The sequence below is a fragment of the Dama dama genome, chromosome 11 (assembly GCF_033118175.1).
Source record: "Dama dama isolate Ldn47 chromosome 11, ASM3311817v1, whole genome shotgun sequence".
NCBI classification, from domain to species: domain Eukaryota; kingdom Metazoa; phylum Chordata; class Mammalia; order Artiodactyla; family Cervidae; genus Dama; species Dama dama.
The window spans coordinates 48,866,421-48,891,340 of record NC_083691.1 but is presented as its reverse complement, the minus strand read 5'-3'; the positions used below and the strand labels follow the sequence as shown (position 1 = coordinate 48,891,340).

Here is a 24,920-nt window from a genome sequence, read left to right as displayed (position 1 = left end):
AGAGACAAAAAGGCCTTCTTCAATGAACCGTGTATAAAACTAGAAGAAAACAACAGATGAGGAAAGACTAGACTAGAGATCTCTTCAGGAAAATTGGAGATATTGAGGGAACACTTTGCCCAAAGATGGGCACAATAAAGAATATAAATAGTAGAGACCTAGCAGACACTGAAGAAATCAAGAAGAGATGCAAAGAACACACAAAAGAAATGTATAAAAAAGATCCAAATGAACCAGATTACTACAATGATGTGGTCAGCAACCTAGAGGCAGACATCTCAGGAGCAAAATCAAGGGGGCGTTAGGAACCACTGCTGTTAATAAAGCTAGTGGATGCTACAGAATTCCAGTAGAGCTAATCAAAACCCTAATGGATGATGCCATCAAGGTGCAGCATTCAGTATGTCAGCAAATTTGGAAGACACAGCAATGGCCATAGGACTGGAAAAGGTCAATCCTCATCCCAATTCCCAAGAAGTGTTGTACTAAAGAATATGCTAACCACTGGACAGTTGCACTCCTCTCCCATGCTAGTAAGGTCATGCTTAAAATCTTGCATGTTAGGCTTCAGCATTACGCGAACCAAGAACTTCCAGATGCCCAGGTGCATGTGTGCTAAGTCACTTCAGTCATGTCCGACTCTTTGCAACCCTGTGGACTGTAGCCTGCCAGGCTCCTCTGTCCATGGGATTCCCCAGGCAAGAGTCCTGGAGTGGGTTGTCATGCCCTCCTCCAGGAAATCTTCCCAACCCAGGGATCGAACTCACATCTCTGATGTCTCTTGCATTGGCAGGCAGGTTCTTTACCACTACCTGGGAAGCCAAAGAAAGAGGAACCAGAGATCAAATTGCCAACATTCACAGATCACAGACAAAGATAGGGAATTCCAAGAAAACATCTACCTCTGTATCACTGACTACACGAATGCCTTCAACAGTATGAATCATGATAAGCTGTGGAAAGCTCTTAAAGAGTTGGGAATACCAGACCATCTAACCTGTCTCCTGAGAAACCTTATGTGGGTCAAGGAGCAACACTTAGAACCCTGTATGGAATAACTGATTAGTTCAAGATTGAGAAAGGAGTACAACAGGACTGTCTGCTGTCACCCTGTCTGTTTAAGCTATATGCTGAGCACATCATGAGAAATGCCAGGCTGGATGAGTTACAAGCCAGAATCAAGATAGGTGGAAGAAACATCAACAACATCCTCAGATACGTGGATGATACCACTCTAATGGTAGAAAGCAAAGAGGAACTAAAGAGCCTCTCGATGAGGGTGAAGGAGGAGACTGAAAGAGTTGGCTTAAAAGTGAATATTGAAAAAACTAAGACCATGGCACCTGGCCCCATTTCTTCATGGCAAATAGAAGGAGAAAAGGTGAAAGTAGTGAGATTTCCTCTTCTTGGGCTCTAAATTCACTGTGGAAAGTGACTACAGCCATGAAATCAGAAGATGTCTGCATCTTGGCAGAAAAGCTATGACAAACCTAGACAGTGTGTTGAAAAGCAGAGACATTACTCTGACGATAAAGATCCACATAGTCAAGGCTATGGTCTTCCCAGTGGTCACACATGGTTGTGAGAACTGGACCATGAAGAAGGCAGAGCACGGAAGAATTGATGCCTTCAAACTGTGGTGCTGGAGAAGACTCCTGAGAGTCCCTTGGACAGCAAGGAGATCAAACCAGTTAATCTTAAGGGAAATCTTAAGGGAAATCAACCCTGAATACTCACTGGAAGGACTGATGCTGAAGCTGAAATTCCAGTATTTTTATCTGATATGAACAGCAAATTCATTGGAAAAGTTCCTGATGCTAGAAAGATTGAGGGCAGAAGGAAAACAGGAAATCAAAGGATGAGATGGCTGGATGGCATCACTGATACAATGAACTTGGGCAAATTTCGGGAATTGGTGAGGGACAGAGAGGCCTGCTGTGCTGCAGTACATGAGGTCGCAAAGAGTCGGACATGACTGGGCGACTGAACAACAACAATAACAATTCAGTTGTCACAGAATCAACTGTTGAAAAGACTACCTTTCTCCCAATTATCTTTTCACTCATGTTGAAAAATAAGTTGGTTATAAATATATGAGATTATTTATAGCTGCTCAATTCTATTCCATAGATCCACATGTCTACACCAACACCACCACCACTCAACCTTGATTAGTAGTATTATAGTACATTTTGAAATGAAGAACTTGAATCCTCAAATTTTGTTCTTCTTTTTAAGAACTGTACTTGGCATTCTTCATTTCACATGAATTTTAGAATTTGTTTGTCAATTTCAGAAAAAAAAAAAAAAAAGGCAGCTGGGATTCTGACAGCAATAGCACTGACTCTGTAGATTAACTGGGGGAATACTACCATCTTAACAATATTAAGCCTTCTCATCTGTGAACATGGATGTCTTTAGAACTGCCTCAATTTCTTTCAATATTAGGGGGTGATTTCCAGCATGTAAGTGTTTGATATTTTTATACTGTTAGATATTTGCACTTTCTTGAATGAAAGGCAAAACTGTAACAGTACAGCTTGCTTTATAATTATAATAAGAATAGAAATCAAATCTGTTCAAAGTTAATGTTCTAATAAAACTTTTATGATGTCATATATTTATAAATTTTTGATACGAATATTTTAAATAAATACCCAAAATGAGTATTTATTTTTGTACAATAACTTGTTATTGTGAAGAGCAATTCTGCAACTACAAGTTAGGCAAGCAAAAATAAAATGTAATATATCTGGACTTAGGAGGTCAGCTATTCATAACAGCAATGGCAACAAACTTTCTTTCACTGGCAGCCAGGCATTAAGAAAACTGCCTCAGATATACAGATATATCTCAAATTTTTTAAGCAGACTACAACAGAAAACACATATATGCTGCTCATGGATATTTTTATTCTAGCTTATGTTGATTACTTTGTAACTTATACTTCATAGCAAATAGATGGGGAAACAGTGGAAACAGTATGAGACTTTATTTTTTTGGGCTCCAAAATCACTGCAGATGGTGACTGCAGCCATGAAATTAAAAGACGTTTACTCCTTGGAAGGGAAGTTATGACCAACCTAGATAGCGTATTAAAAAGCAGAGACATTACTTTGCCAACAAAGGTCCGTCTAGTCAAGGCTATGGTTTTTCCAGTGGTCATGTATGGATGTGAGAGTTGAACTGTGAAGAAAGCTGAGTGCCAAAAAATTGATGCTTTTGAAATGTGATGTTGGAGAAGACTCTTGAGAGTCCCTTGGACTGCAAGGAGATCCAACCAGTCCATCCTAAAGAAGATCAGTCCCGGTGTTCATTGGAAGGGATGATGCTGAAGCTGAAACTCCAATACTTTGGCCACCTCATGCGAAGAGTTGACTCATTGGAAAACACCCTGATGCTGGGAGGGATTGGGGGCAGGAGGAGAAGGGGATGACAGAGGATGAGATGGCTGGATGGCATCACCGACTCGAGGGACATGAGTTTTAGTAAACTCTGGGAGTTGGTGATGGACAGGGAGGCCTGGTGTGCTGCAATTCATGGGGTCGCAAAGAGTCAGACATGACTGAGAATCTGAACTGAACTGAACTGATATTTATTTGTGTAATTCTTAAGGAAATACAGAATTATTATAAAGTTAATCACATTTTTGAGAACTAGATTTAGTGATTCAGCATTAATGCAAATATCTTACAACCCTATGAATCATCACTTGCCACTTGCTATAAATTTTACATCCACAATCAACATTCTACAGTGAAAAAATTTCCAGTTTTCAACAGTAAATTTATATCATCTATTACAGTATGTTAGTATGGATCACAGGATCTTAAGGTGATGGGTTCATTAATGACAAATCAATACTGATATGTATGCATAAAGCCTAGACCAGATGAATAATTACAGTTCAAGGTAATTTGCCCATATTCTCAATTTGCAGAGTCAGTGAAGGGTTTCCATTCAAAATAACAATTTCCCATGATGAAAGATCATGAAAATAACTAAAGTTAAGCTTCCCCCAAGGTTTGAAAAGGAAGATCTAGTGCCAAAAAATTTAATTCTGGGCAGGAACTGGAGACTTCCAAAGCTTCTTAGTGGTGCTGAACTGGCCAGTGTCAGGATTTACACATTTCTAAAAAACAATGCTGCCTGGAAGATGGAAAGAGTATGTCTTATAACAGCTTCAATATGAAAGTGATGACAACATAATACTTAATGTATTAAATAGCTCAATAATAAAGTCATTTAGATAAGTTTTTAAAGTTTAATACCACGAGCATTATCATAAGCATGTTAATACTAGATTCAGAACACTGTTCAATCAACTCAGTCCAAGATCGAGAGAAGACAAAACCCAGGCCTGCAGGGTCACATAGGAAAATGTTCATACAGGCCTAGAAACGCACTTAGTGAATATGTGGAAGTGAGTACAAGAAATCTATGCATACCCTGTGTATGCAGAGAAAGGCTCAACACATACTGATACTGGCACTTCTCTGGTGATTCGGTGGCTAAGACACCACCTGCCAATGCAGAGGGCCCAGGTTCGATCCCTGGTCAGAAGAATAGACCCCACATGCCTTAACTAAGAGTCCACATGCCACAACTAAAGATCCTGCATGCCGAAAGGAAGATTGAAGATCCTGCGTGCCACAAGTAAGATCTGGCACAGTCAAATAAATAAATAAATACTGATATTGGTATACATATATAATAATATGTTTGGCTTACTGATATTGGTATGTATATAACAATTTGTTTGGCTTACCATGGAAGAAAGAAATATTGAGAACAATTTTTAAAACAAAAAGGTGTGTTTAGACTATGGTATAATGTATTTCATATATGAAGAATGAACCATTCATACATCAAACAGAAGAAAAAAATATTTTACTTAAAGTTAGGAAAAAACTAAGGAGTTCCTTGGTGGTCCAGTGGTTAAGACTCTGAACTTCCACTGCAGGGAGTACGGGCTTGATTCCTGTCAGGGAACTAAGATCCACATGCTGTGTGGCACAGCTCAAAAAAATTTTTTAATTAAGAAATAGATAAATACTAAGAAAAAAATGAGTACTATTCTTTTCACATGTATATATATATATTAATTGAACCATGAATTGTTACAGCATACAAAGAGGTCATACAAACCAGTAGGAAAAACACAGGATAAAAAACAAAGTTTTAGTATAAAATATTTCAACAAGGTGACTCAGTTTAAAACCAAATACAAAAATCAAAAGGAATATTTTCTATATCAGCAATACCTTTTCAGGAAATGTAAAAGAAAAGTAAACCTTTTCCTAACAGCAGAAGAAACTACAAACAAGACAGTAATAAACTTAAGATGAAATGAAAAAGACTTTCTACTAGGAAGAAAACAATTTACAGTACTAAAGGGCACCAAAACAAAAAAAAAGGCCTTAATAAATGGAGAGACATGGCAATGGAAAGACTATGAATTAGGAAATTGTTACTCCTCCCTCAACTTAAGTACAATATCAATTAAAATACCAAAGGTGCTATTTATTAATTTGATAACCTGGTTATCACAGTCTTCTGAAGGAAAGGTGCAAAAATAGATAAGGAACTTTGGAAAAAGGTAAGCCATCACTTACTGGGTATCACAGTATACTCCTATCAATAGCAGTTATAACAGTATAACAACAACAAATTTTTTATACCCAGAGAATAAAAAAGTCCTATAACTTAAGATAAATAACCCACCAGAAAAACATGTGCAGAAATATGAACACACTCATCAGAAGAGAGGCAAAACTTGGCCATTAGGCACAAAAAAAAAAAAAAGGAAAGATAATCAACCTTTCTAAAAACCAGAGAAATAAGCTCTATGACAAGGATACTGTTACCAAAAGGCACGTGGGGTCTGGCTGCCCACCGGGCAAGAGCCAATAAACAGCCCAGGCTGGAGGAAAGGAAAGTTTGCTTTATTTCAGATGCTGGCAACTTGAAGGGAGAGCAGACATCATCTGAAATAAAGCAAACTGTGTGTGTGTGTGTGTGTGTGTGTGTGTGTGTGTTTGTATGTGTGTGTCACTTAGTCATGTCTGACTCTTTGCGACCCCATGGACTGCAGCCCACCAAACTCCTCCATCCATAGAATTCTCCAGGCAAGTGTATTGTAGTGGGTTGCCATTCCCTTCTCCTGGAGATCTTCCCGACCCAGGGACCGAACTTGTGTCTCCAATATTGGAGGCAGAGTCTTTACCATCTGAGTCATCACAGAAGTCTAAAGCAAACTTTTCTTTCCACTAACCTGGCTCTTTATTGGCTTTTGAGAAGCAAACAGCTAGACCCCACATACCTTTCAGTAACAAGACCATGTTTACTTACCAGTGGTAAATTTTCCAAGTTTAAAACTTTTATGTTTTATTAGAAGAACAAGGAAATAAGCACTTTCACACCTACTTATGGAATATAATTCAGTACAACTAATTTGAAGAGCAATTAGGCATCAACTATTAAAATCTAGAATGCATAGATCTCATGACCCAAAATTAACAGATATCAAGCTACCCTTCAAAAATATGTAGGTGGGTAAGAAAGTGACAAGAATATTCACCACAGCAAAGTTTGAAATAAAAGTAAAAAGGCGCAAAAGAAAATAACAGGAACAAACTGTCTATGAAAACATACAGATTAAATAAACCATGGTATAATCACACTATAAAAAACAGGCAGCAGTGAAAAAATAATAGTGATAACTCATGCTACCAGCTAAGGTGTATGTGAATCAAAAATGACATATACAACCATGCTATCACTTAAGTATTATATATTATACATAATATATATTATACTGATTATATATATGTATATATATAACACATAATATACATTATATTGATTATATATATGGCCCAAAGATATTGACCATCTATATCTTTGAGGCATTCCCATGGGGCCACCAAAGTCAACTTCCTGCCCATAACACAGCCCACAGTTGAAAGTAGATGGATGAAACATTTCATCTCTGTAGATAGCCAAAAACTAGATTAAATTCCAACCAATGTAACATTATATAGAAATTAAGATAGAGGAAGATTTTTTTTTTATTATCCCAGTAAGTGCTTTGGTATGTTTAGTTTAAAAAAATAGGACACAAAATTGTATCTCAGCTTTTAAAAAGTCCCCCACCAAACTCGGATACACTCAAAGGGGAAAAAGCTCAAAATTCACTCAATGTTCAATGAATAGTTGGAGAGCAATAATTTTTATTCTCAGGTTTCTTTTTCTGGTTGCTTTCTAGATGTTCTCCAATAGGCATGTATTGTCGAAGGGTCAAAGACAAAACATGTTCTTTCTGAAACAGTGCATTTTCTATTATTGCATTCTTGAGATACCTTTATACAGATAATGCCAAAATATTTCTCTACTCCCAGCCTCTGCCCTTCATTTCAGTCCCACTTGTCAGCTGCCTACTTAGCAGTTAGCAGCATCCCTGCTTCAGTTCTGGTTGTGACTTCACCTCTCCCACTGCTGTGCTCATTGATCCTATCTTCCTGCTGGCTCAGCCCTGTCCCAGTTCCCAGACCAAGGCAGGACTGAACTGAAAAGTACTAACACAGGGTCCTCTCGTCCCCCATCTCTGCCTCATCCTTTGCTAAAGCAATGTTTCCAATTTGTGGTCTGCCTAGATTTTTGATCCATGTCCCTGAGAAGTCAGTACCACACTGTAATACACACTGTATTATACTCTGACATTTAAACCACTCAGGCACTTTTCACCTTTACTAGATTGTCAACTTATGGGGATCAAGTATTAATACTATTCTTACTCATATACACAGCCAGGGCTATGCCCCCCAAAACAGCATTTTGAATAGTTTGTAAGAAAGTATCTGATGAATGACTGCAACATTTGTTGAACCAGAAACTTGTCTGATTTGTTCAAAGGCAGAATGAGTTTGCAGACTTAATATAATCAGCTAGCATTTATCAAGAAACCAATGGGGACCCAGGCTTGTAACAGGGAAATATTAGAATAAGCAAAGGTATGGCTCCTCTCCTTGACACAGTTAGAATCTAAAGTGGTTGACAACTTTAAAAAAAAAAAAAAAGAATAATTACTGTTTTAGCTTCTGCCTTAACAAGCAAAACATGAAAATCTTCTTGCCTGAGGTCCTGATTTCACAGATGGGCAAACTGCAATTGAGTTTGCCTGCCTGGATTCCAGAATACTGCCAGCGCTGACTTCTGCCTCCTGTCCCAACTCCGCGGGCCCCAGTGCGCCTGGCTCTGCCTGTCATCATTTGTATGCTTGCCCACTATGCACAATTCCCTTGGATCTAGACTCCCTCCCCCTCCGGTTCAAGCTGTGATCTAGGATCTAAATTCCTCCCTTACTCTTTTCCTAGGGTACCTCTGTCACCTGCTTCTATGTACATACCCACAATAACAAGCTGTGACTACAATCCTCATTTTCTGCTTCAATCTCTTTCCCACAAGACTGACAACATCATGGCAGGCCTCTAAATCAACTTGAAACAAACACTGTTGCTTGCTGACCCAACTGTTCATTTCCTTTTCTTTACTGGACTTCCATTTAACTCAGCCATCCTCTTCACCTCCTCCCAACAGCCAGGAGCTTCATGGAAAGCTGACCCATCTCAGCCCCTACAGCTAGCTGGACTGGGGATCCTGTGCTGGCCAGTGAGATCAGAGATAAGGGAGGACTTCTGGCCAAGTTTCCTCTTTTTTTTCTGGCAGACATCACTACTGCATGACGGTGTGCTCAAAACTGCAGCATCCAAGACAACACCAAAGCTAAGGATGAAGTCTAGATGCAGAGGGGTCAGGGAGGAGAGCAGAGAGGGGATACTGACCCAAGGTCTGCCCCCAGAGCCACCCATCCTCAGCATTTCTTGTCATCTTTACAAATTCTTTTGAATGCATTCCCTTTCCTCTGCTGCCAGGTTACAGATAAGTAAAGGCCATATCTCAGCAGTTTTGTTTTCTACTTCAAAAAAGTAACTTTAACATAGGGATTGGTTGGCTATTTGGGTTGTTTTTAGTTTGAAGCTATTATGAGTAATGCCGCTATTAATTTTCATATAAATGCCTTTGTGCACGTTTTCATTTCATCTGGGAGTGGTTGTACGGTAAGAATATTTTTAACAGTAGGAAGAATGCGTCTCCTAAAGTGTTACACCCCACCAAGGTATGAGGGCTTCATTTGCTTCAGATCCTCTCCAAAGCTTGATATTGTCAGTATTATTAAATTTAGCCATTCTAGTGTTTGTACAGTGGTAGCATATTGTGGCTTTTATATTTTATTATTTGAGTGAACAACAGACAATCACCTCTTCATATGCTTACTGCTCATTCATATATCTTTTTATGAAATATTTTTTCAGATATTTTGTTTTGGTTGGATTGTCTTACTAAGATGTAAGCGTTCTATAAACAATCAGAACAACTACTCCATTTTCAGATATATAGAGACAGAAATAGAGATACATAGGTCTAGCAAATCTGGAGTCTTTTGAAGAACAAAAGTTTTTTGCTTTTTTTTTTAATTTTGATAAAGTCTCGTTTATCTTTTTCCTTTGTTATTAATGCTTTTGGGGCCTACTTTATCTAACTAATCTTTATCTAACCCAAATCACAAAGAGTTTCTCCTGTAATTTCTTCTAGAAGTTTATAAACTCTAAACTCTCCTTTTTTGTACTCAGTCATATCCAACTCTTTGCGACATCACAGCCCACTAGATTCCTCTGTCCATGGGATTTCCCAGACAAGAATACTGGAGTAGGTTGCCAAGCCTTCCTCCAGGGGATCTTCCCGACCCAGGATGGAACCCATGTCTCCTGTAACTCCTGCACTGGCAGGCAGGTTCTTCACCATTGTGCCATCTGGGAAGTCTGCTGCTGCTGCTGGGAAGTCTAACCACAGACAAATCTCAAACACATTATATTCATCAAAAGGAGGAGACACAAATGAGTACATATTCTATGATTCAATCTATAATCACTTTTGGAACAGCAATATTCACTTTTGGAACTAGTCTATAGAGACAGAAAGCAGATCAAGCAGAAGGGCATTTTTCAGGGCAATGAAAATATTCTATATCTTAATTGCAGTAGTGGTTACACAGGTATATTTATCAATACACAACAGTAAGTTAAATGGATGCACTTCTTATATATAAACTATCTCAACAAATTTGATCATAAAAAAATTTAATGCAGCTGGACTGGTTGAAAGACAGACAACCAAACAGTCCTATGGGATAGGATTTAAGGGATAAGAAAATTTTGCTTGTGTCCAAGGTAAAAATATTAACCTTAGAGTATATGTAACTACTTTTATAAATATTTCCTAATTCTAAACTCATTAATGCCATATAGTGTTTCAAAGACAGTGGCATTATTCCAACAAGCCAAACATATACTAGGCTAGTCCCTATCTGGAGGTAGCAACTGATTTGTATCTCCAGTCCAGGAAGGATTTTTTGAAAAAGGAGAAAAAGGGAAGGATGGAGAGGTTAATAAAGGGACAGATTCTTTAGTTCTCCCTTGGCCCAGAGACTCTATGAACCTAAATTTGAAGTTTCCCTGGGAAAGGGAAAGCATATGACACTGAAGGTAAAGATTTTTCTCATGCAGCAGCAGTATACATTTCAAAAGAAAAGAAAAAAACAAATAGGACACAGTAAGAAATAAATCATTAGGCCTTGAAATTTTAAGGGAAATTCACATGTGAAATTATAGAATTTTATACCTAGAAGATACTCTATATCATCATGTCCATTCCAAGTCACTTAAAAAAGGTACAGATTAAATTAATAAGCCTTAGAGGGTTTCAGGTTTGTTTAGTCACACAGTAAAGAATCTGCCTGCAATGCAGAAGACTCGGGTTCAAAACCTAGGTCGGGAAGGTCCCCTGGAGAAGGGAATAGGTACCCACTCCAATGTTCTTGCCTGTAGAAACCCATGGACAGAGGAGCCTAGCAGGTTACAGTCCATGGGGTCGCAAAGAGTCAGACACAACTGGGAGACGTTCACTTCACTTCATTTAGTCAATCACTTGAAAATCTGCAGGAAAAACCTAGGTGTCCTGATTCCTGATTCAGTTTTGTGATAAAATTATAATTTCTAGCCCAATGCTCTGCATGGAGCAGACATTAAAAAAAAATACCTGTTGAATGAATTCATGTTAGATAAATGTGATTTTAAAAATACATAGAAAGCATAACTGAACAGAGGGATAAATTTAGATGGTGACACTTTTTTTTTTCCCCAGTGAGTTCTGTATATACTTCTTTATACTATTTCTGCATTTAAGAAGGAAAACAGAAGCACATTTTGTGAAATTACTCTGGCAGGTATCAATGTCTAAAGAAAAATACTGGGGACAACTGGTAAACTCTTAAGAGTTATGGGACACCTTTTCTAAGAAATATTTGAGGGCAATTGGCTTTATGAGGTAGTTAATGGACATTTCTATCTCCTTACTAAAAGATGCATCAATGGCATTTAACAACTGCCTCAATTCAACCAGTCAATCCTAAAGGAAGTCAGTCCTGAACATTCACTGGAAGGACAGATGCTGAAGCTGAAACTCCAAAACTTTGGCCACCTGCTGCGAAGAACTGATTCACTTGAAGAGACCCTGATGCTGGGAAAGATTGAAGCCGGGAGGAGAAGGGGATGACAGAGGATGAGATGGCTGGATGGCATCACCGACGCAATGGACATGAGTTTGAGTAGGCTCCAGGAGTTGGTGATGGACAGTGAAGCCTGGCGAGTTGCTGACCATGGGTCACAAAGAGTCGGACATGACTGAGCAACTGGACAGAACTGACTGAACTGAACTCAAGACCAATGAATTAAAAATAAAATTTTAAGACTGTATTCTTCTCACCAAAATGTTGTCTAATCACAAAATCAGAAGAGAATGAACCATACCCTGTTATCTTAAAGCTCAAGAACCATAAGGTAGAAATAAGATAGATACAAAGAAACAGTAAGAAATAAAATGATACACAGAGAACATCAGGGCTGCTTTGAATGTACCAGAGAAACAGATTAGGAAAAAACTTGCTGACAGTCCCTCCCACAGGCACATCGAGGGACTAGAATGACTGAAAGTGAGCTTTAGATGTCACAAGCTGATCCCATGTTACATAAGAAAATCGGTTTCCCCACCTCGGAAATTACACAGGCCACCAATGAAGATGCAGTAAAGAGGGAAAAAGGATAGCTGAACCTGCTGGGCAGAGAGCTCCAAAAACAAACATGAAATTTACACTTTCTTTCCATCCATCACTTCTGGGCCCTCTTGCCCTCTTGCTCTCTACTTACAAAATAAATACCCAACTCAAAAGTTGATGGAGACAGATCTGCATTTTTGCCCACTTGCTCTGGTACAAATATCAGATTCTCTGGTCTTTTATGGAGTCACTGTGGTTTCTGAGTAGCTGTCAAAGAACTGACATACCCCCCATTGGAGTTCATGGCTTGAGTTGTGAAATATCAAGGTGCCATGAAAAAAAGGATCTTGGATTTACTGCAGATGTATAACGAGCATTATAAGCCCAATTTACACATATGAGCATATTAAAAGTGTCCTATTAACTGAACAGGCAGTTAAAAATTTTTCAGCTCAATAGATGAAACGAAATTAACTTTATCTCATCCTTATTCTACTTTTCCATGTTCTCTATAAGTTAAGGTCACTGCTTAATTTACAGAGAACATAGTTGCTTCTTTTTCATTCCTGTTAATGCACACTATCTTCACATCTGAAAAATAATAGTCTGAGTTGTATATACAGATATGGCCTTTAAATAAGAATGAATAAAAGCCCTATAAAATTAAGCTGTATAAGGTCAGACTATCACTTTTGTGTAATGAGTTATAATCTCAAAGAGCTGTGGAATGCATATTTGTGGTTGAGTTCGAACTCAGGACCAAAGTAAAAATCCACTTATGAGGAAAATTAAAGCATCTAAAAGTAGTTTTTCAAAAATCACTGGTTCTTTAATATGAAACTGACTAGAAGTGATACATTGGAAAATGTTTTATTTACATCTGCTGCATCCTTAAAATATCAGAATATTAAGAAAACTTCCCAAATGGAAAATAAGAATACTACAGTCTATGTCTGTTAAACTTCTAGTTTGGAGAAATACATTCGTGTTTTTAACCATATATATCTTAAGATAATATTCATGAGATTAATTTTGTGTATATAAGAACTACAAAAAATAATTATATTTTACTATTTTGGAGAAAAGAATGAAATTATGTCTATCTATTAAAAATAAATTAAACATGAGTACTGAAACTTGTAATTTGCAGGTAAATTTTTCTGGAAATTCTTTTTTGATAAAATAACACAAATCATTTATGCTTTTGGATCCAATAAACACCAGTCAAAAATAAAGACATGTCAACAGACAGAGCCAACGGGCAACTATCACCCCACACTGAGCGGGTGTTTACCTTGCTCAGTGCACAATCCCAGACAGACCCTCTGTTTGCCATCACACCCTAGTCTCCCAGCAAACACTTGCAAACAGAATAACTCACTGGGAATCATTAATAACCTCAAACACCAAAAAAAAGAAAAAGAAAAAAAAAGAAAGTTCCAGGAAATACAATTACCCTAATAATGCCCAGCTTTATGTATGACAAAATAATCATGGCTACTATTCTCCAAGTATGTATTCTGGAATATTCCTGGGTGAAGGCAAAACAAGAGAGAGTTGAGATAATCATGATACTAAATCTTTGTTATTTAGAAAGGTCAACTTTCTGTCTTGAAGTTTAAAGAAAAGAGACAGAAAGAATACTCTGGGTCCTCACTATGACACAGACCTTGAATCCTGTGTCTTGGTGTGGGGTTTTGTGTGAGACAAAGAACTGAAACAGGTCCTCTGGGTAGCTGCATATTCTGTGATAAAATGGATCCCACAATACAACAAGTTGTCTTGTCCCAAGTGAGAGGCTAATTACTCTGACCGTATGTGTTTAACACTGTTTAATACACTCCCCAGTAGTCAAGTAATCAGTCTTCCCAAACACACTGGTGTTTCTCCCCTCTGCTTTTGTTCCAGCTGTGTACCCACCCTGCATGAAACCCTTCCCAGGAGTCTGTCCAAGCCCCACTGCGACTCCTGAATATAATCGTTCTTAGACTACATAAATAACTGTCCTCTCCAGAATCCTTCTAACCACTTACCTGCTTTTTATTTCTTTCCAGCATATAATCATATATTGTCTTAGATTGTTTTAAATCAACTTCCTCATTATAATACTGTTTAAGATATGCTTTGTTTACTCCAAGTACTGTAATTAACACATTTAACCCTTTCAATAATCCTAAGAATCAAGGTCTACCATAATTCCCATTTTGCAAATGAGGGGAAGGGCTTAAATAATACACAAGGGTATAACACTACTATGTAAGTAGAGCATGCACTCAAATATAAAGCTCTCTCCAAAGATCTTGCTCTTTACCACTGTGAAATATGACCTCATGCAAAAGCCTGTTCTCCTCAACTAGGCTGTAAGCTAAGGTCAAAGACAGTGTCTTTTTACTTCTTTTGAAAACCTCATACACTTAGCTTAGGGTTGAGCGGTTTTAAGAACTCTGAGAAAACCACAGAGAATGCTCCAGAATATTTGCTACAGGGTCCATAAGATGTACTACTGGGTTTTTATCTGTACCATACATTGTTAAAGGTCTAGTCAAGTAAAGCAAGAAGTCTCCAGAAGTTAAATTCTTCAGAGGAAGTTGGCTGGACTTTATCTGTAAAGTGAATAATGATGAGAGCAGCAGGGCTGCTTTTTTAAGCCACTAGTTCTTCAGTTTCATATTTTGCTCATTTTACTCAAGTCTCTCTCAAAATCTCGCTGTAAACAAATGTTATTTTCTCTTCTGTCTGTTAATAACTTGTAAATTTTGTTTTCACTCAGTAGATGAATGTTTACAAAGGAGACAGATAAACAGTATTTTTCTTTCCATAGTAAGCACAATATTAAAAACAGAGGCATACACCCACATCACTCTGGAAAGCAAAACTGCGATCAAGAAAGAGCAGGGCTGTCTGAGGGGCTGCCTCCTCCCCTAGCTCACAACCACGAAGCTCCACAGAGAAAGGACAGTAGAGATGTTAGAAGCGGGGAAAGTCATTTGAAAGTAAATTAGGACAAAACGAACGGATTGTGTTCATATATAACTACTACCAAAGGTTTTCACTAGCTTCATGGCATTCCCGGGAAATGAACAAAAACAAAAACAGAAGAGCCCTGCCTACAATTGTGTTAGCTATTAAGTAATGTAACCACTCAAATATGGATAGGGTTGACCGCAATTCTGCATCAGGACATTGGTAACAGTGACAATGCCACCCAGCTTCAGCCAAGCCATTAATGGAATTGCAATCCTATCAAGGGGAGTTGGGGCAAGGGGTGGATCCATCATTCCTAATATCATGCACTTCCCCCCCAAAAAACTGATTCAGATGATTAACTGTGTCAGCTCTTTGTCAAATCAGCACTCAATCACTTTGGAAGGTAATTCTCTTCAACTCAACTCCTACTTTCCATTCCCATAATATGAAAGTGCATATTGCACCACTGGCATATAATAACTTAAAAGAAAAAAAAAATCAACAATTTGCTCCACAGCATAGTTTCTCACTGGACGCTTCATTGAATCCACCATTAATTTCAGTCCCTCCCCAAACACTCATTAAACATAAAATACAGCTCTCAGTAGAAAGTAAGGGTTTTTATTTTTGTGTGTTTTTTTAAAGGTGAGTATAGATAAAACAAAATACAGGCTTCTAAATACTCCATTTCTGAGTTATACTAATCCTACTTGTTGGATCTTTCTGAAATGATAAATACACTAAAAATTCTGAGGCAGGGCTATCCCACCAGGTATGAATAAACTTTCAGCAGCAACTCTTGCTAAAAGGAGCACTGCCAAATCACTATTAATATATATAATAGAAGAGGTTAGAGTGTAAGCTAAAGAAAGCAAAGTACAATATATCATTTGGTGAAAATAAACGATGCAAAACCAACTGAAATTTTAAATTGTTCACAACGGTCCCAAAGATAATTCAACTTTCCCATTGGTGTACACCACAAACGGAATCACACAGTACTTTTCAAACATCTTCACGATTTCTGTAAGGTGCATGAGAAAAGGTAAGGGTATCTGCTAAAGGTATCATGCAGCTAATTCTATCAAAACGATGTATTTCTAAGCCTGTGGAGTATAACCTCATCACTCCAGTCTATTGTGCTCCTTTAGAAGTTAACTCATGATGAACAAAAGTCCCTCTCTTCCACTCCTCTGCTCTCTGTTTTCCCAAATCCATCTACCCTAGCGTTTTGTATGCTGACCCAAACATTCCACAAATAATGCTGGGATACACATTAAAGTTTTAGAGAGTTTCTGCCTCTAAAGTAGACAGTGGCAGAACTAAGGACACACGGGTTCAATTTCAAGGCAAATATTGGGCGGGTGGTTTGAAAATGTCAATTCAAAGAGGCCTAGGGAAAAGAGATACAGGCATCCACCGCCACCACCCTCCCTCTCCCCTCCCCTCTTCCTCTCTTGTTCTCTTCCTCTCTCCTCGTCCCTCCTGGTGGCTCCTGACAGAGACAATCAAAGCCGGGAAAACTGCGTTTTAAATTAGTGACACACACACACTGGGAATGTGTAATTCCCCAGAAGGAAAAAAGAAACTGCTACAGAGGGGCGTCGGGGGTTGTTGGCAACATGTCTAAGTGACAACCCTCCCCACCCCCACCCTAATACAGCACAAATCCACAGATTCTTCCCCGACCCTCTTCTCCTTCCAGTTCCCGGTACTCTATCCAACTTGACCCTTAATCCAAACAACACAGAGATCCACAGGGCATCCGCTGGGCAAGAGCGTGTCTCTCAGTAGATGTGCCCAATTTTTTGGAAGCCCCTGAATCCGGACAGTTGTACCAGGCAAGGGATCTCCCACTGGGGAAGGGGTGAAGAAAGGAGGAAAAAAAGAGATGGAGACAAGAGGAAAGAGAGGCTGAGCTGCGCTCTATAGCGACTGGCTGCAAGGAAGATAGGGAAGAAAGAAAGGGTGGGAAGGAAGCGGGGCTGGGAGAAAAGAAGAAAGGGATGAAAGAAAGGCTGGAAGGGGAGAGGAGAGAGGGATGTTGGGAAGGATGAGGGCGGGAGGGTTGGGGAGCAGGGAGGGAGGGGAGGACGCAGAGGATGGGAGGGAGACAGGGAGGGAGGGAGGCAGCAAGGATGGAGGATGCTCTGCCCGGGACTCACCTCTGTGGGTCGGTGGGAGTTTCTCGCCCTCCTCCTCTCTCTCGTCCGTTCCCAGCAGCTGGCGGGGTAACCACTGACGGGACTGAAGAAGCGGCGGCGGGGAAGAGGGCAGCAGCTGCAGCAGCCGCCTCTGGCCGAGGTGCGGTGCCTCCCGCTCCGCCCGCCAGCCCGGGTCTCCGCCTCACTCGCGGCTGGAAGCAAAGCCGCTCCCCCCTCCCCCCGCCCGCCCCGCGTCCTGCCCAAGCGCGAGCGGCAGCGGCCCGGATCGCCGCTAGGGGAAGGGGCCAGTGCGCAGGCGCAGCCGCCTGCTCGCTTGCGCGCCCCCGCGGCCCCGCGGCCCCCGCGGCTCGACGCTCCGCGGGGCTAGGACAGTCAAGGGGCGGGGGCCACGGGCGCGCGCGGCCTGGGGAGCGCCGAGCGGGCGGGGCTGGGCGGGGCTGGGCGGGGCAGTGCTGGGGAGCGAGGCCGGCAGCGCCGCAGGTGGGGGGAGGGGACAGTGGCGAAGGGGCACTGCCGAAGGGCGCAGGTGCCGTGTCCATGACAACAGCTTTACTCTGCGGGCGCGGACGCAGTGAGCCGCCCGAAGACCGGGGACAGACACCCACCGAATGCGAGAGAGGTCCTAGGGGAAAAGGTTATAGGGCTTGCAGAGCAGAAAGAAAGGATGAGCGGGAGAAGGCGCGTCGCTGGAGGGGGGCAGGGCTCCAGTGCAGTGAAGGCAGTGACCGACGCAGGAGTGAGGTTTGGGGGGACAAAGAAGAGGGGGGCTGCACTTTAAAAGGGACTAAAAGAGGATGGAAGTATTAAAACAAGTGAAACGTGCTCATTTCACAAGCCTGTATTGAGTGCTGTCTCTGAAAAGGACATTGTGAGTCTTTTATCAATTCAAAGACTATTACTGAGACCCTAATTTGTACCAGGCACTCAACTTAGGCATTTTGAGATATCCAAAAATGTATGGTATAAGGTGTTTGTCCTCGTGGAGGTTATGCTTTAGTTGAGGAACTTACATGCACATTTCATGGGGCACGTGCTCCGCCTACCACCATCAGCTGGGGCTTGATGATAGTGGAATGTAACTGTTCCAGAAGTGCTAGAGCCGAAAAAGATGCACAGCTATATCAAACGTGAAAGATAAGTTATAGCTGTCTTTGTTCTGCCACAGTGCCGAGTGATTTTTTAAATCAAGAGAGAAAATAAAGACAAACAAACCAATGGCAGTTTGGTATGATAGGCGTGATACTGTATTTACAACATGCAAACTGGCCTCCTCGCCTACAAGCATCAGTGTGTTTGTTCCTGCACGGATTTACATCACATGGTGCACGCATTTTTTACACTTCATTGGCAGCGTCAGGTATGTTACACCCCCCTCTCATTCCCAACCTCGTATCAGTTGCAATTGTTTTAAGATTGTCAAGCCCCTGTAATTTATTCTCTCCAGGCGATGACTTTATACTTCTGTCTATTCCTCTATCTTTCTCTCCCAATATCTTTTTGCCTTTCTTTTCTATTGTCATCACCACTTAACCATTTTTTAAAAATCCGTGGGAGAAAGTGGACAGGAGTCACCAGATGTAGGATTAAGGAAAAAAAAAAAAAATTCCTCAACCTGGAACGATGCTTCAGGACCATGGACAGTGCTATCGCATGCTCCTCCCACCCAGCTTGATCCTAGGCTCAGCCTATGGATTCTGGAGAAAGATGCTAAGAAAGCACTGAGTGTGCTTCAAGAAGTAAATTCAGAGTGCCAAATGATTTCTGATAAAACACAGGAACAGAGTAGAAAACGAGAAACGCGTGCCATGGACTGGAGCAAGTAGGAAGCAAGTGGGCTCAGCTAGATTTTGAGTAAAAAATGGGTAAGATTTAGGGAAGCACCAGAGGACCCTAAAGTGGTGACAGGAGAATAGTTCCGTCAGGGAGGTGCTTGAATAAAAATAGGAAGTATCTTCCTGGAGTTGAAGAACACCTCGGATTTCAGATGATCCAAAAACATGGAAAAGGTTAAAAGTAGTCCCAGTTAAATGAGATACAATACTCTCTCAAGGATGTTTTGTTGTTATTACTCTGATTTCTTATTCTCTGGTCAGGCTGATGGAATAAACCAAAACATACAGATCAAAGGGTTATGAAACCTCCCTTTAATGTTGAGAACATTCATTTATAGCTTTGTACATTGTTTTAAATTAGGCTTAAATTTATAATTCTATGTTTTAACTGGCAGCAGACAGGGGGAAAAAAAAACCTAATGTAAACCAAGTGCTATCTTGTCAAAATGAGATGGCCCTTGTTTTTGTCTTTTAGTGACTTTTTAAAATATTAGATATTATCGGGGGAAATTTTTTAAGTTATTTGTAAAATACTTATCTTTTTTTTTTTTTTTTGGTCCACACAATTACTTTAAATTAGAATTAGTAAAAAAACAACTGTGTAAAAGCCATCTCTTCTTTCTCAGCCCCCTGATCTTTCTCACTGTTCCTTCAAAATGCAACCGTTTGTCAGTCAAATAATTATAAGAAATTACTCAGGCAATCCATTTAAGTAACCAACAGGCAAAGGACAGCTGAATTTTTTTTCTCTGTCTCCCAAAAATTTGCTAGCACTTTCATGTTTTGGTTGAAGGGAAACCTCCAACCCCTACCTATTCTATGGAAACATCCAAATTGAGTATTTATTTATTTCTCTCAGATAATAGTATAAACATCCTTGTATAAATAATGGCTATTATTTGATACTGAAAAGCTATCATTTTATTTGTTCCCATTCTAAACTAAGAGGAAAATTTTTAACTTTATTGCTTTTGTTTTGAGACTGCTTGTGAGTCTGGCTGTTTTCAATTTTCTTGATTTAAGTGTTCTTCATTTCAATGACATAAACATATACAGCCCTAAGAAAAACAAGTTTTCCCCTCCCCCATTCATATTAAAGACATATCAACCTAAGTAAGAAACAGAAGAGTACAGTTTAAAGCGCATTATTGTATACAAATGGAAAAAATACTGTATATATTTAACATGCAGTGATATGACATCTAGGTTTTTAGAACAAACTCCAAACCAAATCTAGTGAATCCTAAGTAAAACCATCCCTAGTGCTTATACATTTAAGTATCAGGTCTCTACACACTGGGCCCCTCATTCAGTCTGTCAGCTCCTGAAGTTTTTCAATCAAATCCTCCTGAGCAATTCATATTTTAAGTAGACTGTATATTTTATAGTAGTTTTAGATTCATAGCAAAGTTAAGAAGGAAGTACAGAGTATCCACATACCTCCTTCAGCTACACAGTCAAAACCTCTCCACGCTATTGATAGCTCGCCACAAGGGAACATTTGTTAAAACCTGTGAACCTTCATTGACATATCATTATCACTTGAAGTCCATAGTTTGCACTAAAGTTCACTCTTGCTGGAATTTTTTGGGTTTTGACAAATGTATAAACAGTATATCCACCACTGTTTGATACATAATCATTTCACTACCCTAAAATTCTTCAGTACTCTGCCTATTCATTCTTCCCTTCAACCCTTGGTGACCTCTGATCTTTTTACTGTATCCATAGTTTTCCCTTTTCCAGAATGACATATAACGGGAATCATACAAATTCATGTCCATTGAGGCTATGACGCTATCTAAAGATCTCATCCTCTGCTGCCCTTTTCTCCTTTTGCCTTCAGTCTTTCCCAATATCAAGAGGTTTTCCAGTGAGTAAGGCTCTTCACATCAAGTGGCCAAAGCATTGGAGCTTCAGCTTCTGCATCAGTCCTTCCAATGAATATTCAGGGTTGATTTCCTTTAGAATTGACTGCTTTGATCTCCTTGGAGTTCAAGGGACTCTCAAGAGTCTTCTCCAGCACCACAATTCAAAAACACCAATTCTTTAGCCCCTACCCTTTTTTATGGTCCAGCTCTCACAAGTGTACGTGACTACTGGAAAAACCACAGCTTTGTCTATACAGACCTTTGTCAGCAAAGTGGTGTCGCTGTGTATTTTTTAATACTGTATCTAGTTTTGTCATAGCTTTCCTTCCAAGAAGCAAGCATCTTTTAATTTCATGGCTGCTGTCACCATCAGCAGTGATTTTGGAGCCCAAGAAAACAAAATCTTTCACTGCTTCTGCTTTTTCCTCTTTGATTTGCCATGAAGTGATGGGATAGGATGCCATAATCTTAGATTTTTAATGTTGAGTTTCAAGCCAGCTTTTTCACTCTCCCCTTTCACGTACATTAAGAGGTTCTTTTTTTTTTTTTTTTTTTTCATTAAGAGGTTCTTTAGCTCCTCTTCAATTTCTGCCATTAGAGTGGTAACATCTGCATATCTGAGGTTGTTGATATTAGTTTCAGCAGTCTTGATTCCAATTTGTGATTCATCCAGCCAGGCATTTTATGTGATATACTGTGCATATAAGTTAAATAAGCACGGTGACAACATACAGCCTTGATGTACTATTCCTTTCCTAATTTGGCACTGGTCAGTTGTTCCATGTCTGATTCTAACTGTTGCTTCTTGACCCACATACAGGTTTCTGAAGAGGCAATTAAGGTTGTTTGGTACTCCCATCTTTTGAAGAATTTTCCACAGTTCATTGTGATCCACACAGTCAAAGGTTTTAGCATAGTCAATGAGGCAGAAGATGTTTTTTTCTGGAATTCTCTTGATTTCTCCAGGATCCAACAAATGTTGGCAGTTTGATTTCTGGTTCCCCTGCCATTTATAAACCCAGCTTGCACATCTGGAAGTTCTCAGTTCACACACTGCTGAAGCCTGGCTTGAAGGATTTTGAGCATTACCCTGCTAGCATATGAAATGAGCACAACTGTACATTAGTTTGTACATTCTTAGACATTGCACCTCTTTGGGATACAAATGAAAACTGACCTTTTCCAGTCCTGTGGCCACTGCTGAGTTTTCCAAATTTGCTAGCATTTTGATGGACAGGGAGGCCTGGCATGCTGTGACTCATGGGGTCCCAAAGAGTCAGACAGGACTGAGCAACTGAACTGAACTGAACTGAGTGCAACATTTTAACAACATCACCATCTACAATTTGAAAAAGCTCAGCTGAAAATCTGTCCCTTCCACTAGCTTTGTTTGTAGTAGTGCTTCCTAAGGTCCAGTGAATTTACACTCCAGAATGTCCGGCTTTAGGTGACATTGATCCAGCTCTACCAAACCATCATGGTTATCTGGGTCAATAAGTCCTTTTTTGTATATTTCTTCTATGTATCCTTGCCACCTGTTCTTAACCTATTCTGCTTCTGTTAGGTCCTTACCATTTCTGTCCTTTATTGTGCCCATCCTTGCATGAAATGTTCCCTTTATATCTCTAATTTTCTTGAAGAGATCTCTAGTCTTTCCCATTCTGTTGTTTACCTCTATTTCTTTGCACTGTTCATTTAAGAAGACCTTCTTGTCTATCTTGCTATTCTCTGGAACTCTACATGCCGTTAGGTGTATCTTTCCCTTTCTCTCTTGCTTTTTGCTTGTCTTCTTTCCTCAGCTGTTTGTAAAGCCTCCTCCTCAGACAACCACTCTGCCTTATTGCATTTATTGTTCTTGGGGGGTGGTTTTGGTCACTGCCTTCTCTACAATAATACAGACCTCCATCCATAGTTCTTCAGCCGCTCTGTCCACCAGATCTAATCCTTTGAATCTATTTGTCACCTCCACTGTATAATCATAAAGGATTTGATTTAGGTCACACCTGAATGGCTTAGTGGTTTTCCCTGCTTCAATTTAAGCCTAATTTTTGCAATATCGGAGATGGAAATGGCAATCCTCTCCTGTATTCTTGCCTGGAAAACTCCATGGACAGAGGAGACTAGTGGGCTCCAGTCCAAGGAGTCACAGTCAGACATGCCTGAGCAATGAACACTTTCACTTTGCAATAAGGAGCCCATTCTCTGAGCCACAGTCAGCTCCCTGTCTTGTTTTTGCTGACTGTATAGAGATTCTCCTTCTTTGGAGGCAAAAGTGAAAGTGTTCCTCACTCAGTCATGTCTCACTGTTGGGACCCCTTGGACTGTATATATAATATATATTTTATATGCCATTTTAATGTTTCCAAATAAATACAATGGGTATTTTACAAATCACATGTATAAAATTTCTTCCTTTTGCATTTTGAAACTTTCCAACTGCACCCTTATATAGATAGATTATGGTAGACAGAATAATGGACTCACCAAGATTTCCATGCACCACTCCCTTGAACCTGTGAATATGTTACAAAAGGAACTTTGAAGATGTGACTGTTGTTATTCAGTTGCTCCCTCCTATCTGACTCTTTGCAACCCCATGAATTTCAACATGATTTGAGAATAGGAGATTTACCAGGATTATACAGTGGGTTCAATACAATTACATGAGCTGTTAAAAGTGGAGAACATCTCCTTGGCTAAATTCAAGAGATATAGCGGAGTGATAAGGCAGAAGAGTCAGAGGAATTCAAAGCAGGATAGTGACTTGAATGGCTTAGCTGAATTTGATGGGGACCATAAAGCAGGGAATGAGGGTGGCCTCTAGAAGGTGAGAACAACCCCTGGTTGACAGCCAGCAAGGAAGCAGACCTCAGTCCTACAGACCCATGGAAATGAATTTCACCAACCACTTGAATGAGCTTAGAAATGATTTTTTCACCAAGGCTTCCAGAAAAGAACATTGACCTGCCAACACTTTGATACTGGTTTTTTGAGACTTTAAGCAGACAAACCAGTCTAGCCCACAAGATTTTTGAACCACAGAACCGTGAGATAAATTTAAGTCGTTCTATTTAGGGGAATTTGTTAAGGCAGTGATAGAAAACAAATACAGGGAGATTTTATATCAGTTATGTTATCTGCAAAAAAAAAAAAAATTCATTGGATAGCACTTATGAGTGCTTTTAAATTACAGCATTACCATATTCTAGTTGTGACATTGGGCAAGTTACTTAATGTCAGTCTAACTTAGTTTCACAGTCTGTAAATTGACCACCATTTGTATCTGTGCTCCTGACTTTGCTGTGAGAAGTAGGCTGTCCATAAATAGATGTGCTCTTTATTTAACTAATATTTTTTAAATGAATGAGAAAATGAGTCAGACATTAAGATTATTACTTGGTATCAATATATTTTGACTACTTTGTGTCTGTTTGCATCATTTTTTATTTCTAAATTATTTTTTTAAAAAGAAAAAGCACCTGTAATATATCTTCTCAAGCTAAATATGTCACTCCAATCTTCAGGCTCTCCGGTAGACTCAAGTTCCCTTAGAGGAAGATGGAGGAATTGCTTAATAAGCTTCAAAATTGTATCATTTTACTCTCTGTTATCCTGAAAGAGCATTCTTCTAAACTCTGTTCTAAGGAGGAAGAGTTCCAATCTGAATTCTTTCAATAGCAAATGACTACAATCCAATTTAAACTAGTTTGAGCAAAAGGAACATTTTGACTCACATACCTGAGAAGTCTAAAGTGTATCTCAGTGAGGTTCAGCTAGATCCAGGGCGTCATCAAAACTATTAATCATGGTGACGGCTCTGATTGGCTCTGCAGAGGCCTCGTGTTCATAAATGAACCCATTACTATGATCAGAGAAATGAGATGCTCTTGTCCATATGCCCACTCTTGTGACT

The 24,920-nt window shown here is 39.7% G+C and overlaps 1 protein-coding gene across 1 annotated transcript in view; it reads right to left on the bottom strand.

Moving 5' to 3' along the window:
* CTNNA2 (catenin alpha 2) overlaps positions 1-17,449 on the bottom strand; it is a 1,329,932-nt gene extending 1,312,483 nt beyond the window's left edge. The window contains exon 1 of the mRNA XM_061156261.1: positions 17,305-17,449. The gene's annotated coding sequence lies outside the window, so the exon portion shown is untranslated. The remainder of the gene's footprint in view (positions 1-17,304) is intronic.
* Between the last annotated feature and the right edge of the window lie 7,471 nt (positions 17,450-24,920).